This window comes from Phaethon aethereus (assembly GCF_964289735.1).
Source record: "Phaethon aethereus genome assembly, chromosome: 3".
NCBI lineage: Eukaryota > Metazoa > Chordata > Aves > Phaethontiformes > Phaethontidae > Phaethon > Phaethon aethereus.
In genome coordinates, this window is record NC_138576.1 from 22,172,396 (window position 1) to 22,188,173 (window position 15,778).

Below are 15,778 nucleotides of genomic sequence, written 5' to 3' on the forward strand. Positions count from 1 at the left end.
CCTTTACGGTTTGCCTAAGCCTTCATTTTGCAGAGAACTCAGATAATAATCATTTTGTTCCTGATGACCAGGTTTTGCAGAGCAGACTGCCCATTGCATGAAGGGCTGAAAAAAGGGAAGTCTCTCAGTAGAGTAGCTTGTTCTCAACTGCTGTACTGTAATCAATTGCCATTTTATCAGTGTAATATCTAAGAGAAACAGAGTATTCAAAAACCTCATAAAAATTATTTTCTCCTTTCCTGACATCAGTGTGTGTTTTACTACTGACTTCAACAGAAGGGATTATAAATACTCAGAAAAGGATTCACCTACCCAATCTCTGACATCTACTATATAAACACCTATAGTGAGTCCTGTTACCACAGAATCATACAATCATTTAGATTGGAAAGGGCCTTTAAGATCATGGAGTCCAACCATAAGCCTAGCACTGCCAAGTCCACTGCTAGACCATGTCTTTAACTGCCACATCTACAGATTTTTCAAATGCCTCCAGGGATAGTGACTCAACTAGTTCCCTGGGCAGCCTGTTCCAATGTTTGATAACACTTTTAGTGAAGAAGTTTTTCCTAATATCCAGTCTAAACCTCCTCTGATGCAACTTGAGGACATTTCCGCTTGTCCTATCATTTGATGCTTGGAAAAACAGACTGACACCCACCTCACCACAACCCCCTTTCAGGTAGTTGTAAAGAGTAATGTCTCTCCTCAGCCTCCTTTTCTCCAGGCTACACTACCCCAGTTCCGTCCTCGTAAGACTTTTGCTTCAGACCCGTCACCAGCTTCGTTGCCCTTCTCTGGACATGCTCCAGCACCTCAACATCCTGCTTGTAGTGAGTGAGGGGCCCAAAACTGAACACAGCATTCAAGGTGCTGTCTCACTGGTGCTGAGTACAGGGGCACAATCACTTCCCTACTCCTGCTGGCCACACTATTTCTAATACAGGCCAGGACGCTGTTGGCCTTCTTGGCCACCTCGGCACACTGCCGGCTCATGTTCAGAGGGCTGTCGACCAACATTCACAGGTCCTTTTCTGCCGGGCAGCTCTGCAGCCACTCTTCCGCAAGCCTGTAGTGTTGCATGGGGTTGTTGTGACCCAAGTGCAGGACTTGGCACTTGACCTTATTATACCTCATACAGTTGAGCTCAGCCCATCAACCCAGCTTGTCCAGATCCCTCTGTAGAATTTTCTTACCCTCCAGCAGATCAACACTCCCACCCAACTTGGTGTCATCTGCAAACCTGCTGAGGGAGCACTCGATCCCCTCATCCAGATCACTGATAAAGATATTAAACAGAACTGGCCCCAGTACTGAGCCCTGGGGAACACCGTGTGTGACTGGCTGCCAACTGGATTTAACTTCAGTTACCACAACTCTTTGGGCCTGGCCATCCAGTCAGTTTTTTTACCGAGCAAAGAGTACGTCTGTCCAAGCCATGAGCAGCGAATTTCTCCAGGAGAATGCTGTGGGAAACAGTTGAGTTGAGTTGACTCAAGCAAGATCAGTCCCACTGCAAGCAATGGAGGAATAGAAACCTACTAAAAATGACTAATTTGATGCATGTTAAACTTCTGTTTTCGGTAAGTGGAACTGCCCCTGGAAACATCTCTTCCTTTCCATTTACTGTAGAGGGATAGAGATAATTAGATTAGATGCAAAGATCTGTAACAAATGTAAACATTTGTTCAGATTAATTTCCCTTCTGTTGCTGCTTATTGTATTTAATGAAGCTAAAGGGTCAATCTGGAGAAAGGATTCTATCTTACCTATGAATTGTGGAAGAGAAGACTGCAAGAGAAAAAGAGTATGTATAGGAGAAAGGACTGAATATGTTGGCTGAGATTACACTGTAGCATATTTCTCTTTTCTCCCTGCATGTCACAAGTTTTTAATCTGATGACTTTTTAGAAAGTGGGTTTTTTTTATTATTTTGAAGATGGCATGGATTCTGAAACTTTAAATATGAAGGAGATTATTAACATCATTATCTTGCAGTATCTTTGATAGAATGCAACAGGCAATGAGAACAAATGGGAAAAGATGGTGTGAGAAGGGCAGTAGAGGGTTCCTTTCTTTATTAGCTAGTGCTTACCATTACATAATTTCTCTATGTAACCACCTATTCCGAAGTTAAGCTGTATATAAGCTTAAATACACATATATAAGCTAAGCCATAAGACATGAAACCTTATGCAGTCATAACCATCTAGTCAGTTATCATTAGTTCCAGCCCTCATCCAAAATTCCTTTCCTGGGACTATTAAAAGGTAGTAATTCACTACTCATAAACTTGTACAGAGTATATCATAAGGAATACTAATAAGCTAAAGTGAAAAATAATAGCACTGAGATGGAAAAAAAAAAGAGCAATATGTCTAAATACATGAATGACAAATAATTTACATTACCCATTTATGGTAATAATATTTCATTACCAAAATTCTCATGTTCTGATGTGAAATGTTCATCATCACTACATTTTCCTTACAAATCCAACAAACTCCACTCACAGTTCAGGGCTTGTGAGCAGGACAATCTCAGAATCCCAAAAGACATATAAGCAAGCAAGCAACTACTCAGTCCCTTGGCTCTGCATGTGTTCTCTGCAGCTTCATAAAAGATCTGTAATGAATAATATAGAAAATCTGGTTTGCATCACCTTGCATGACAAAGTACTCCTAGTAGCAGGGCAGCCTAGTGACTGACATGCATTAAAACATCCTCGCCATCATGAGAAAGCTCCTCTCCTTTTCTCTTTCAGGTCTATTCTGCACAGAGTGTTCTCATGTTCCGTAACCAGAAATGTCCCTGAAGAAAATTAATACACCAGCTTTCACTCTATCTCTGCTTTCCTCTGAAAACAGATGGGACCAAACTCCTTTTTTATTTCTGGGGCTGTTTACCCTTCCAAATATACCTGACAGACAAAAAGGGTCTATGGCCATTCTTCCTCCCATTTCCTAACAGTACTTCAAGCTTTATGCATATATAATTATATATTCCAAGTATATAGTTTATAAACTCAATAAATTTAATTGAAAGAAGAAGTATGAGCAATGAGGAACAAGTAATGTCAGCAGAAAGGTTGACTGAAAGAGCTGAAAGGCTAAGCTTGGAAACTGGGGTGTTGATTTTAATAAACTTGAGAGTCAGGGATAAATTTTGGTCTTCTAGCAAACAGAGAAATAGAATACAGGACTATTGGCTTCTTCTTCCCTATCATCTTGCTTGTGAGTAGTTATGATTTTAGCTATTTAGAGGCAACAAGAATAAACCTTCTTTTTCTTGGATCCAGACAGTGGTTAAATATCCATAGCAAAATCTTAACTTAAACCAGAAAGTTCATGGCCTTGAAAGTGTCCTAATAATGCTGTATCCCAGGTATGACCCCTTCAGTCCTGACTGCAAAACAAAATGACACCTTGCCAGATCGTAAATATGTGATCCTGTTCAATAAATCCTTTATAGAATCAGTTTAAAGGGGATGAAGTATGATCTTGTTCTGTTTTGGTGTATTGTCACTCTTCGATTATAAGCCTGAACTGCTAATTAATAAGAGCATATTGAAATATCAGGCTGAAAAGCCACCCTTTGATTTTGTAACTAAATGCCATGAGTTTGACTGACAGCGTACTGGGGAGGTGGGAAGAAATAATGAAGTGTTTATATCCTGTTATACTGTCTTCAAAAATCAGAGATGAGAATTTTAATGTATGTCTCTAACTGGGAGTTCAATCCAATTCAACTGTCTTGCATGTGTTATTAGAGTAGAGCCAAGGAATTTTTATTGTTAATGGAAGCAAAGAGTAATCACAAATGAGTGGCCCAGAAATATCTCGAGGTGCAAAATATTCCTGTATCCCTTAACTGTTGTCATTAAGGTTCAGTGAGGAAATTAATTATAGCTGGTTTCATGAGATGAGACAGAGGAGCTAACATTGTAGTATTCATCCCACCTTCACTCAAAAAATTTCCAGGAACAGAATCTTATTAACATTATTTGCAATATACTGATAATATACAGCCTTCATTTGCATTTCCCCTTAAGACTGTTTCTAATTAATTTTAAAGATCATTATGCAGGCCAATGATTTTGAAATCTGTATTCATGTTTATTGCTGTTAATTATTTAAGTAAAACTAGTCATATTTTTCTTGTTCTTTCTTAGCATGCATGTTCAGTTCTGAACATCAGTGCTCCTTGCAGGGCTGGACGTCTACTGAGTTGCTTGGAATCATTTTGATTTTTATACACATGAGTGATCTGATGATAACAGATACAGCCTCCTACGTTTCAAAATTGATGTTTTCAGGATGAAGCAGTAGTCCTGTTTAAGTCAACACATGAATCAGTTAAATCATGTAAAGCTGCTATATGATCCATTCCACACATACCATGTCTCAACGTTTTGACCCAAAGTGTCAGCTAAGGTTTCTGCAGTGTTTGTGTGGGAACTTGTTCAGTATTTCTGGCCAGAAGATGCTGAAACTTTTCTTCGATTTATAAAATGGCTTATTTGTCAGGTTAACTGGCAATCTTATAATAAACTCAAATGGAGGATATATAGAGAGGAGATAAGTGAGATAAAGATATAGATTGCTTGCAGGTATAGATTGCTCAACTGGTTGAACTAATACTAGAAGGGAACTAGTATATGTAACTGGGGTTACCTGCAAAAATAATGTATAACTGTACCTAAACTGAGGGCTCTGACACTGAGATCACTGAACTGTCTTCAGTCTCCTATTAACTTTAGACTTCCTTCATGATTCAGGGCCAAATTCACAAAGTAATTTAAATGCATATGTTCCAGTGCAGATTCCTAAACACAGATTTAGGCATCACTGAGATCCTTGAAACTCCTGTTTTCTTAAACTGCCCATATCTGATATCTTAAGGGCTACGAAGGTGTTAGGCACCCAAATAATCTAAGTTCCACTTAAATGTATTTATATTACCTTCAGTAGGTGTGAGCATGCACTTTTCTGGTACTGAACAAAAACACAGCTACCCAAGCCTTGACATCCATGCATTATTTAGCCTGAAGCACCAGAAACTTTAAAAATCAAGCTTTCAGTTGCCTATAGTACATTTGGCAGTGTTTTTTTTTGTGTGGGAAGAACAGGTGTTCTCTCTAGCCTTCCAAACTACAATAGGTCTGGGTAAGAAGGGAAAAATACCTGTTTGGAACAGAGAAATGAGAGGGGTCTTGAAAATGCAGATATATACAATATATGTCCTGAGACAGGACATCAGGTTTCCCAAATGAACATTCCATCCAACAATCTGTAATGATGTTCACTTTTTCCTCAGCCTGGTGAACATACCGGTGAAAGACCCACTCAATTTGTGTGTGTTGTGAACAACAGGCTTTGTGAAAGACAACACTGGCCTGCCATAAGTCTCCAAAAATAGGGGAAAAAAAAGTCATTGAACTGTGTTCTCATCTAGAACAGATGCATCTCCTCAGCATTTTCTATTGACTAGTTTAGGCAAATAATTTTTCACTCTATTAGATTCTGTGCATGTTTTTCTTTGATATAGAGGTTTTTGTTTACTTTTTACCTGTTCTTTTTAGGAACCTGACTACAGAATTTAAGGCAGAAGATTTCATTTGGTGACAAGAGTGCCAAAATGTTTGCTACTGAAACATTTAGCAGTGTGACACTGGTACCTTTGTAGAAATTCTCTTATTTTATGACTTCACTGAGTTCCGCCCCCCCCGTACAAAGAAGTAATTGAGACATTGTGAAAATGAGGACAATATGGGAAACAGTAGCTAGAGAGAAATAAAATATCTTGCTATAAATGCATTGTGTTTCCCTGTTCTGGCATGATAAAAGATTAAAAATCCCTTTGCATAGACTCATGCCTAAATTGATAATTTATTGTTTTTCAATAATTCTTACTACTCAGTTTATTTAAAGTAGGCAACTTTAAAATAGAGATGCTGTCTTACAGTTCAAACGTGCAAAATACAGACTGTAGTCTAAGGACTGCTTGATTTCTACTGACTTAAAAGGGAACTGAAATCTCTCCGCTTCACACTGATTCATTGGTTCTTATGTGAAAATTTTTAAAGCTGTGGAAATGTTTAAAGCTGTCTAAGATCCTAACTTCCATGAGAACAAACCTAAACACATTTAGGTATCTGGACTTTAGGCTAAAGTCTAGTTCCAACTTAGAGTAAATAAAACCACTGATCCTTTCCTTATGAAAAAAAATTCACATACCTCTTTCAGTGATTTAATGTACATCTTTCAGCCTGGCTCTTCACTAACTACTATAAAAAATACTTCTGTGTTTTTAAGAAAACGCAGCTGGACTCTTGTTATAGGTTTGGTTGCTGTGTCTGGTGGAGGTACACTTTAATGATTAAATTAATGCATAACAGCATTGAAATGTAACTCAAGTTACTTTCTCATGAAGCGTAATAGAAAGCAATGGAGCTGGGAATAACGAAATTGTGATCCTCAGCATTCTTGAAGTTTCAAGTACAGATGCTCTTAGAAACAACTGATGCGCAAACAAATCCATCTGAATTATTGTATAGCGCACAATTGTAATAGATGTTGTAAGCCCATTCAAGTCAATAGAGTTCCGTCCGGGATGAATTTGACCTATTCTGTATACGATTTCAATTTCCTAAAATTTCTATTGTTTGACAGTCTTTATATAACTTCTAACGTTATTAGATTTCCTGCCTAAGGGATGTTAGCAAGCTGAATGCTTTGCTTCCTTTGAAGAGAAGCAACAGAACAGCTGATTGCTCTTTTCCATTAATAATTTTTCTTTTTTAAATTATCTTAATTTATAAAGTTTAGTGTCTTAGACATTTTAAGTACAGATTCTTTGAGTATAGTGTAACAAATGAAGAAAAATGGCAATTTTTGAATAAGGTGGAATACTTTCTGTTCAGGGAGGAACAGCTAAAAGAAACTAAAGATTATTTTTAACATAAAACTTTCACAAGTTTGTTCTTTTTTCTAAAAAGGAAATTCCCTTAAGAAAAAACAGACAATCCGCTAAAAATTTTATGCTTATGTCTACTCCAGTGGCTTGCCATTAGCCTAGCCTGACTCAGTGAAAGGAAAGACCCCCCCCAATCAGCAATCATATTTCAATCAGACCTCAGCTGAATAATATGATATTGAGATCCCCAATCGCTAGTTTTATACAAGCTTTATGTGTAGACTATTACAGAAAAAGAAGGTCATCAATGAATAATTATTCTACTCCAAGCAGGATTTAATTAGTTAGTAGGTGCAGAGGACTATCTGATGTCCTACCAATTTTCATCCTCTTTAAACAGACCTTCAGGAACTGGATAAATGAAAAAGTTTCATGGATATAGCACCAAACCATATAATGTTCATTTCATATTTCAATGGAAAGAGAATGTAGTCTTTTTTTTTTTAATATCGAATGAAAAACAAGTTATATTACTAGACACGAAAATTAAACCTCTGGTTTACTTACTGGTCCCTGTTGGTATTTAGATGATGTGACACAATTTAGCAAAGCTAGTGCAGGAAGGAAAAGAAAGCAAAATCTAATTTCCTGGCCAAATTCATGTCCTATACCGTTTTACCTCTCTGCCTTCTACTTTGCATGAGACAACTTGGAAAACTGACATAGGTGGTAGGCAGACCAGGAATAAGGCTACTTTTTACAACCACTGGTTTTTCTGGGTAGAAAATCACCTGGAAAAAATATTACATCTTGTCTGAACAGTTCCAATTACACACTGAGTGGTGCAGAAAGTAGAGGTTTCGATTGAAATACGTACAACTAAAGGTAGGTACATGGTGTTGGGAGGAATGGACTTAAAACTTTTCTAGCTACCAACATGAAGAACTACTTACAGCTTGACGACACCATTTTGTTTCCAGTATATCTGTTATTTCTAGGTGAAATTCTAGCTATTATTCATTCAATGAAACAGTGCAGAGAACAAGTGACTATAACCAATGTGTCCATTGTTTTAAGATGGAAAGAGAAATTTTCAAAACTGTTACCTTTTTTGAAAAGAGATCCTTGAAATGGACACTTGCCTTTAGGGTTATTTCTAGCACACACTAAAATAAAACAGACTCCAGAATGCCTCTCGAGCTGATGAGCTTGCTGCAATAGGCAATGGCATATTAGCTTTCCTAAATGCAAGGCAATATCTTACCTAGGGCTACAATTTATGAGGCAGTATTTAAATAGATTAGAAATGTTCATGATATGTTTGGCTAGATGACATTTAAAGTGATATTTCATTAATTATGACAAGGCTAACATTCCCATGACTGTTTGTTTGTTTGCTTGCCTTCTTTTTCCAGGCTCTGGATACGAATGGAAGAAAGTGGAAGACAGACGATCTAGGGCAACCTAGTTTCCTGGCTATTGGAAATGAAAAATACATGTAGCTATATCTAACCTGTAGGGATTTTTCTATTTTTTTTAGCGTACAAAAGTGCCACATATAATCAGTGTCTGAATCAGTGACTATTCTTTCTTTGTAAAAGTAGAATTACTTTGAAACGCAGCCTCTTCGTATTCCCTTACTTCTCTGCCCTGGGCAGGCATTTATGGTTCAATTGGAGCTGGAGCAAGAGGGAGTCTGAGTTCAAATCAGCTAGGCCTTCTGCTGTCTAAAGCAGCATATTTATCTTCTTTCACAGTGCTGAACTTAAGCCATCTCTGGCCCTTTATGTTTCCTGAAGGAGCTTTTCCATCAGCACCTAGTTGTGAGAAGTGTTAAGTGCACACCACTCGGATGAAGACCAGTGCCACTAACAGTGGTAAAGCACCTTACCATGCTGTTCCCATGCAGATCTTTGAAATGACTTTTTCTTCAGTGAAACAGCTGAGGAGCCATGGGCATTCCTTTCTTGGGAACATGACAGACAGAAACTTGTATGTATGAAAAACAGTTCAGAAAACCTGGTTGCTGAAAGCATAATACAGAAGTAAAAACAAAAGACTGAAATTCAGGAGCTAAACCCAGAGCATCCATTGATTCCTCTAAACTGTAGCCAACACCTGAAGTTTTAAAAAGTTCTAAAACCATTTAAAATATGTTTTTTTTCTCGGAGAAGAAGAAGAGATGAAAATTGGAAAGAATCTCTTAGCAATACTTCTTTTGATTTGTCATTTTGGCTAATTACCGAACAGTTTTTGCAAATGAAGAGGCTTGATAGGGATGCCCAGCTTCATCACAGCCTGAAACAATCTGCAATCAGATTCTTCCCGGAAACTTCACAAGCAGTTAAGCCCTAGAGTACATAAAGAGAAATAGGCCCTATCTTTTCCACTCTCATTTTCCATCTGACCTGATCAGTATCAGAAGGTTGTCCATTACAGGTTGAAGATTTGCAAGGGAAATACTGTGGAAGAAACCAGGGCTTATTTATACAGCTAACTTTCAACACGGAAAACTGAATTGCAGGGTGTATATTTACCTGTACAGTTCGTGAAATAAAAAAGAAACAGATATAACCAGGGTTAAATGGGTGACCTGCACAAGTCACAAAATGTCTCATATAACAGTGGAGCACATTCTTCTATTGACCAATAGCAATCATTATGGCTTATCATTAATCTTCATTTTTGATTCTAGACTGTCACAGTGTGCTGGTTGTGGCTGGGATAGAGTTAATTTTCTTCATAATAGCAAGTATAGGGCTGTGTTTTGGATTGATGCTGAAAACAGTGTTGATAACACAGGGATGTTTTCATTGCTGCTGAGCAGTGCTTACACAGAGGCAAGGCCTTTTCTGTTCCTCACCCCATCCCACCAGCGAGCAGGCTGGGGGTGCACAAGGAGTTGGGAGGGGACACAGCCAGGATAGCTGACCCCAACTGACCAGAGGGATATTCCAGACCACATGACGTCAGGCTCAGCATATAAAGCTCTGGGGGAAGAAGAAGGATGGGGGGGTGACACACTCGGAGTTATGCCCTTTTGTCTTCCCAAGTAACTGTTCTGCGTGATGCAGCCCTGCTTCCCTGGAGATGGCTGAACCCCTGCCTGCCCATGGGGAGTGGTGAATGGATTCCTTGTTTTGCTTTGCTTGTGTGTGTGGCTTTTGCTTTCCCTATTAAACTGTCTTTGTCTCAACCCACGAGTTTTTTCCCTTTTACTCTTCCGATTCTCTCCCCTGTCCCACTGTGGGGGAGTGAGCGAGTGGCGGCGTAGTGCTTAGTTGATGGGTGGGATTAAACCATGACACACATATCCTAAATTGGTATTTTAAAGTGTTACATAGGCAATATGTGTGTGTATAAGTGAAGATTGGTGGGGAAGGGAGAAGAATTCAGTCTGAATGCTGATCTAAGATCTTTGATCACTTCTACAGTCAAGTCACAGGATACAAGTAGGAACAGCCAACCTCCTCTTAGCCCAGAGTTACACAAATTACACAGATCAATGGCATCAGAGAGTGCATTTACTGGAATTATTAATGCTGAGGTTACAAACTGCATAGGTCAGATTGCACTTTAATGTACATTAATCAGAATCTAATGATAATTCAGGAACTCAGTCCCATTCTGACATTTTCTTTCCTGGCATCAACAAAGTCCCTATATTTGTGCTCTATAAACTTATCCAATATACACCCTAATGATTCAAATGTTGCCCAAGGCAACTTGGTAGGCGATTTACTTTAGGACACAAAATAGCAGAGGCAATTTTATCTTTAAACAGAAGTGTCTGCAAACTCAAGTTACCCACAACTTCATGAAAAAACTTCCTCTGCCAAAAGAATTCACCTGACTATTTCTGTTTAATTTAGAATTTCTTCTGTGTTCATGTCTTTGGCCTGTCCTAATCACTTACCTCGTCTACGGTGATATTCCAACTCTGGGTCTGGCCTTGTCATGCTGATATTATCAGTGACATTGACCTATCTTGTGCTCAACAAACCGTCTAATTTTCTCAAAGAATCAAGCAGGTTCACAGGGGCAGCACCAATTACATGTACTCAAGACAGTAAAAAAGGAGCAGTATATCTCATTCACCTACAGCGAGTAGCCAGGAAACTAATGGTCATACTGCATAAATAGGAAATTCAGTGTATTTGTAGGCAGCAAAATAATAAACTGTCATGAAGCAGGGTGCTTTGTAAGTAGGGGACTTCTGTATGCTTTCATTGTAACTGAATACCAGCTGAGACTATTTGTAATTCCCAAGTCAGTATCCATTAAGCAAACTCTTAAGCTCTACCTTGGATTGTAATTTTAATGAAACAGACTTCTGGTGGTGTACTCTTTTGGAGATGGGTACTCCCATTACTTGAGCTTTTCTAATTTCAAAGCTGAACAAAAGGAAAGAACAATCTGGTAGCTGGTAAGAATTCTGTAGTATTTTTTTTTTCTCTGTGAGTTAAAATGGATATATACAGCATCTCCGATGAAAACTGTGCTGTGATGAACATATGAACAAAATAATATCTCAAAGCTTTTTCTCCTTTAAACTCTTTCTTTCGTCTACAGCTGTTAGATATGCTCTCTGTACCTGAGAGAAGTGCAGTTTTTGAAAATGATGCAGATCTTGGGAACCAGGTCCTTCATGTCCCTGAGTACTCTGAGTCAGAAACACAGGCAGACTAGAGCTCAAATGACTTCTCATCACTAGCTTTGTTATAAATTGTTGGTTGTGTTAGTTTCTCTTGCACACAGTTACCAAAAAGAGCATCAAGAGAGATGAGGGGATCTATATTCATAACATGCCCCTCTGTGGCTTGCACACATGGCCACCAGAGAGCATGCAGGTTGTCAGAGCCCCTCTGCCTGAGGCAGTCTTTTTAACCTAAGAGGGTTAATGGTAGGCAAATTTGGATGATCGCTGTCTCCAGATCCCTCTGGATGGAGTGTGGACTGCATCCTGGATTTCAGGCAGCATTAAAGATTTGGTTGCATTTTTCTTTTAAGCATTTCTCACAGGTATTCATTATTTTTGTTATTTAGTTTTTCTCCCTTCTGATTAATTCATAAAATTTTTAGCTCTCCAAAAATTACTATTTTAAAATACATTGGAGATCTAATAAATTTTCCTTATTTCTGTTGTATAAGGTCTTACAGCAGAAAATCATAAACACTTGAAGTTAAGCAACTAATTATTCATTATTCATTTTCTGATCACTTCTTTTCCTTGCTAAAAATAATGCTTAATGTAAACACCTTTCCAAGGGTTTCTGTTATGTGCAGTTGTCCTACAGGGACATCTAGAATGTAGAAATTGACTTCATGTTGCCAACTTGTCCATTCTTATTTTCTTACTGTCAGAGTTTAAACTCGCAAGAGACAAAACTGAAGGAAAATGGTACTATTATCTCTATGTGTTTTAGCACTGTGAACTAGAAAAGAATAAGATGCATTCCCAGGGTCTTGCAAGAAGGCTTTTGTATGGAACACAAGACCACCTTCTCTCATATGAAGCATCCCTCAAGCACAATGATTGATGGCTATAGTCGTATCGAACTACCTACAGGCAGGCTGTGAGCAGGTTATACATTCATTAAGTATATTTTTCACTATGTCTGAAGCACCCAGCTACCTATACAACAATCAAAGTTCATAGAGATGGCAGACCAACAGCAGAAGTATTTGAAATTATTCCTCAATGCACTCCATAAGGACTTATCCATCCCTATGAATCATGCTATATAAAACCATAAGAAAGTTAAATATCTTCCTCCCACATCTAGACTATACTGAATGCCAATATTGAATGTCAGTCCAGTTCAGTTGATATGGTGCTTATGTATCTTTTCACAATATTTCTGTTGATGAAAACAGTGTAAAATTAGAACAGATCAATATTTGCAAATTCTGCCATACAAAGGAAATTCAACATTTTAACACTAATCTTCATGCCATAATAGGGCATTTTTCATGGGATGGTCATTCAGCACAGTGTATCTTCAATAACGCTAAGGTGATTTTTAAATATATCACACTGACTGGATATACATAAAATTAATATTTTGATTTTATTTAATGTCATTTCATTTTGTTGAATTTATGCAGAAAACTTCATTTTTGTTTGTGGAATCAGTAAATTGTTTCTAACACTACAGGTCAGGACTTGTTACCCCTTTTGCCTCTGACAAAATTGTATGATATCTTCTGCTTTAGTCATAATGAATTCCATCATCTAACATCTGATGAAAAACGTAGTCTTCCAGGGACCCCAAGATTCTCCAGCAGTTAACCACTGGGAAAGGCAGCCTAACGCAGTTGTGAACTGTGAGATAATTTAGAGAGTTTAGTTAGACCACAGGAAAGGAACTTCATTTTAAGATGAAAATTGTGTTCCATTAAAAAAAAAAAGCTGTTTATTTATTTATTATTTTCAGGGTTTCCTAGCTTTGGACATGTTAAGGCAGATCTCTGATAAGTGTATCTGGAGAAAAGTTCTGGAAGTGTCTGTTGATTTTCTGCAAGCATAAAAAACATGAAAACTGTAGTGAACTCAGTCCTGCAATGAGCTGTTAAATCTTCCTGTAGCTATTCAGTAATAAATATTGTAAATTCTAGGCATGCTTAGCAGGGAACAGACAAAACAGCTAGCTCCATCTGCAGTGTAAGATTCCCAGAGATACTGAATAATTGTAATCTCTGGGGGAAAAAAAAAATTGTGTTTGTTTCAAATCAAATTTCAAACCTTTCAAATTTGAGGTTTCCAGTCTTTTTCAGTCAGCTGTAATCATCATTTCAGACAGAACTGAAGTGGAACTGTAATTAGGATTCTGAAAAGAGCCTAAACTAGACACAATTTATTTTAGTTGGACTTTTCCCCTTGGCTTTTTGGGGCTTACTTCAGGCCCCCAAAAATGTTCAATAAGCTTGGCAGCAAGCAAAAAAGACCAGACAAAAAAAAAGAAATAAATTTGGTATTTTTCTTTAGATAGTATGTGATTAATTGATTTGCACTCTAGCACGATGCAGTGTCATGAAAAAATGCTTGAAAAATAGTGGGAGAATATTCTCTCTTTTATAAAAGTAAAAGTTGGGTAATTATACAGTCCAGAATCTGTGAAGTTTTACCTTTAAGTTTATGAAAGTCATAAACGAGGCAGACACGTGTAAAGGAAAGTGTTCATAATGGTGTCGCTTGACGTCTGTGAGCTTAAAAAAATTCAGAGCTGTAGTCTAACTTGATCTAAAACCCTTTGACACTGCTCAGAAGTGTACAAGGGTTAGAATGGGCAAACACCATCTTCTTAAATTCCCTTGACTACCCATTTGAATTCAAAAGTAAATTTTAGTAGAACCGTAACATTGTTGTTTCATGTTTACTTTCAGTATTCTATCAAGTAATTGAGCCTTACTGGCATGAATAAGTACAAAAGCAAGAACTAAGTTCAAAGGCTGGAAAACTTAAACAGTACAATATAAGGCGTAATAACAATTTCATAAAAACCATTAGATAAACCAGAAAATTTCTTATAAACTGCTTATATTGCACTACTCACACAGAAAACAAATTTGTCAAAAAGACCACCAGTCATTTCAACTGGTAAATACAGTTCAGAACTTTGACATTGGCACAAATTAAAACTTGATTGAATTTTGGTAATATAACTAAATATTTAACACCATTTGGCCCTGTGAATAAGACACATTTTCTCTCTGCTTCCATCCAGGAAAACATATAAGAAAGTTGACTTGACAGAAATGGCTTCTTCTCTTACCCTTTTCATGGTGAGATGATTGTTCTTTAAAGAATATGCTTTTCATAAGGATTTAGGTTTGGAAAATTTTGGTGTGTTGGCATACTGTAATAAATGTAACTGCATATCACCAACCAAGTTAGTAATTCAGATTTTTATTGCTCCAGAATCTTCTAAGCCATTTTTAGCTGATTTTGATACCTATAATATATGAAGCTAAAAAGTTTGTCATGTTTAAACACTTTCATTATTACTCAGTACTGTGGGGGGAAAAAGTAATTACTGAACGTAGTTGAAAAAAATTCTTGTAAAATTTTCCATTATTTCAAAGTTGCAGTAATAGTATCTGCATATAAAATCTTTATATAAATAAGATACACTATGCAATTGTACTTTAAGTGATTTTTTTTTTTCTGTTAAAAAAAAATGAGATAAGGACAGCACAGGTTTCCAAGCATGTGAAATGTACTTAAGACACTGATTTTCATTAATTGCCATGTTATATAGTGTTTTAAAGTTTTAATACAGCATATACTTTTCTTGTTACTATTATTTTTCTATATGTACTTAAAAATCAATACAATATTTATGACCATAAAGAAAATACTTGGGTCAAGGATTGCATTTGTGATACAAATATTTATACAACATATTTATTAGTTTGTATGCATACAAGCACAAATAATGTGTGAGCAAGCATGCAATCATACACTCACCCACACACATGCGTGAATAATGTAGTCCTGACTCATCAGATAATTTTCCAATGCCTCCATTATTTAGATTACAGCATATTAACAAGTAAAAGTTATTTTATCTGGAAATAGATGCTAGAGCAAGCTGCCAGAAAATAAATAATAAAATAAAATAAAATAAAATAAAATAAAATAAAATAAAATAAAATAAAATAAAATAAAATAAAATAAAAACATAAATAAAAAGTAAAAATTAGTAACAGGTACAAAAAAAAAGAAATTCAGCTGAAAAACCGAAGTTTTGTTCACTCTGTTCCAATCCCTTCTATTACAGAATTATTCCTCTCTACTTTTTTTCCGTTTGCATTTTAAATCCAAATTAAGATATGATGCTCTACCTTAAAATAACCTTTA